Genomic DNA, 1,911 nt, shown 5'->3' with positions numbered 1-1,911 from the left:
CCAGTAACAGTTTCCAGAGCAAAGACACAGCTCCTTCAAAAGTGGCTATAAAATTTCTAGGTTCGCTGTTGAATCAATATAGTTATACAATATTGAACTCAGTATAAGTGCTGTAAGACATAAAATTGAATGAATTTTTAACCCGTAGAAGAGATCTCCATTTCATTCTAAAATATACTGTTTCTTACAAAAAGACTCATTGTTTTTGCTACTAACATTGAGATGTTGGTGCATGCGTGTCTAATCTGTATGTATGTGATTACTAGTCATAATAGTTTGCACTAAGATCCTTGGCACCTGTGTATGTCTAAAAGTCATCGGGTAGATTTCAGTGGTAATGTTTATCACCTCTACTAATTAACATGACATAAATTTTTATGCTTCCTCCTCAAATATAATATATATATTTTTAATTTGTTGATTTTTTTTTCTGTGTGTGTATATCACACAGAACATCCCAAACCATCATATTCAACTATACACCCACTTCCCAGATGGCACCCTCCCATAGCTTCCCTCCCCCCACTAGAGCCCTTATACTCTGATATCTCTGCTACTGTCTGCTGTGTTGTCAGCACCCCCAGCCATTCCCAACTACTTGCCCTTCTGGTGAATCTACTCAGCCTATCTAGAGGTCTTTGTTTTAGGAGGGTCAGCTGTTCCTCATCTAGTAGCAATCAGTTGTCAATATTCCTTTAGATAAGGTTGGGGGCTGCTGTTTGTTTTCCCAGTTCTATGCTGAGTTACTGTCTGGGAGTCCCTTGGGCCACCCTGGCAACAACTCAAAAGAAGGTATCTCGTATCTGACATTATTGCTTGTTATGTAGCCTTTAGCTATACATATGGACTCTTAAAAAATTATATTGGCCCCTTTAATCTTTGGTTATACTTTCCTTTTGGGTGTTTAAGGCCATACAGTTGGCCCAGATAAACCAATTTATTTTTACTCTTAAGGTTGTTTGAGGATTTGTTCCTCAGGGGTCACATGGGCTTGGGAGGAACACCTGGCTCTTTTCTTCTACCAGTTCTGCTTATGTGACGATAAGTCAAAGGTCCTACTCGACCATGGCTGGCTTCGCTTGGAAGCATGGAGGAAATGATTCCTCTGTGTTGACCCTCCTTTGTAGACTGGACACTGTTCAAGTCCATCTGGTGGGGTCTCCTCGGCCTCCTTGATCAAGAGGACAGATGACCCACCACAGTTACAGGACATTTTGAGAGATGCTCATAGTCCCCTGGAACTAGTCGACCTAGGAGGGCAAGGAGCAAAAACTCTCCTTTATATCCTTCTTACCAAATTAGTATAGGCCTCAAAGTATGTCTGTTAAACACCCAAGAAGGTTAGTTCCACCAGTCTGGTACCCTTCTCCTATGGTCCTAGCTCTCTTGAGCTCCTTCTTTCCCTTTATCCCCTAGGTTCCTTGTATACCCTTCCTTCCCACCTCCCTTAAACTATCCCAATTTTTATCATATCTCCCTTATTAAGGCCCATTTCCTACTGTTCTTCTCTTTCAGGTTCTTTCTTTTCCTTTACCTCCCTGGTTACTTTCCATTATCCTGTTTCCTGTAGTTATGTCTGGATACATACTCACTTTATCAGGATTTGGTTCTAGGATCCACATATGAGGGAGAACATACGTCGATTTTTTTTCTGAGCCTGTGTTGCTTCAGTTTCTAGTTCCATCCATTTACCTGCAAATTTTATGATTTCATCTTTACTGCTGAGTAAAACTCCATCGTATAAAATGAACCACATTTTCATTATCCACTCATCAATTCAGGGACACTTAGGTTGCTTCCATCTCTTAGCTATTGTGAAAAGAGCAGCAACAAACATGGATGTACAAGTGTCTCTGCAATAGGACGAGTTCTTTGGGTATATGCCAAGGAGTGGTATAACTGGGTCAAGTG

At 40.8% G+C, this 1,911-nt stretch overlaps 1 protein-coding gene across 4 annotated transcripts in view; it reads left to right on the top strand.

Moving 5' to 3' along the window:
* Mon2 (MON2 homolog, regulator of endosome-to-Golgi trafficking) overlaps positions 1–1,911 on the top strand; it is a 119,144-nt gene that overhangs the window by 22,318 nt on the left and 94,915 nt on the right. The window lies entirely within an intron of this gene.

The sequence above is a fragment of the Nannospalax galili genome, unplaced genomic scaffold (genome assembly GCF_000622305.1).
Source record: "Nannospalax galili isolate Female #2095 unplaced genomic scaffold, S.galili_v1.0 scaffold202, whole genome shotgun sequence".
Lineage (NCBI taxonomy): Eukaryota > Metazoa > Chordata > Mammalia > Rodentia > Spalacidae > Nannospalax > Nannospalax galili.
Note: the sequence above shows the minus strand (reverse complement) of the source record. Positions and strands in the feature narration are given on the sequence as shown.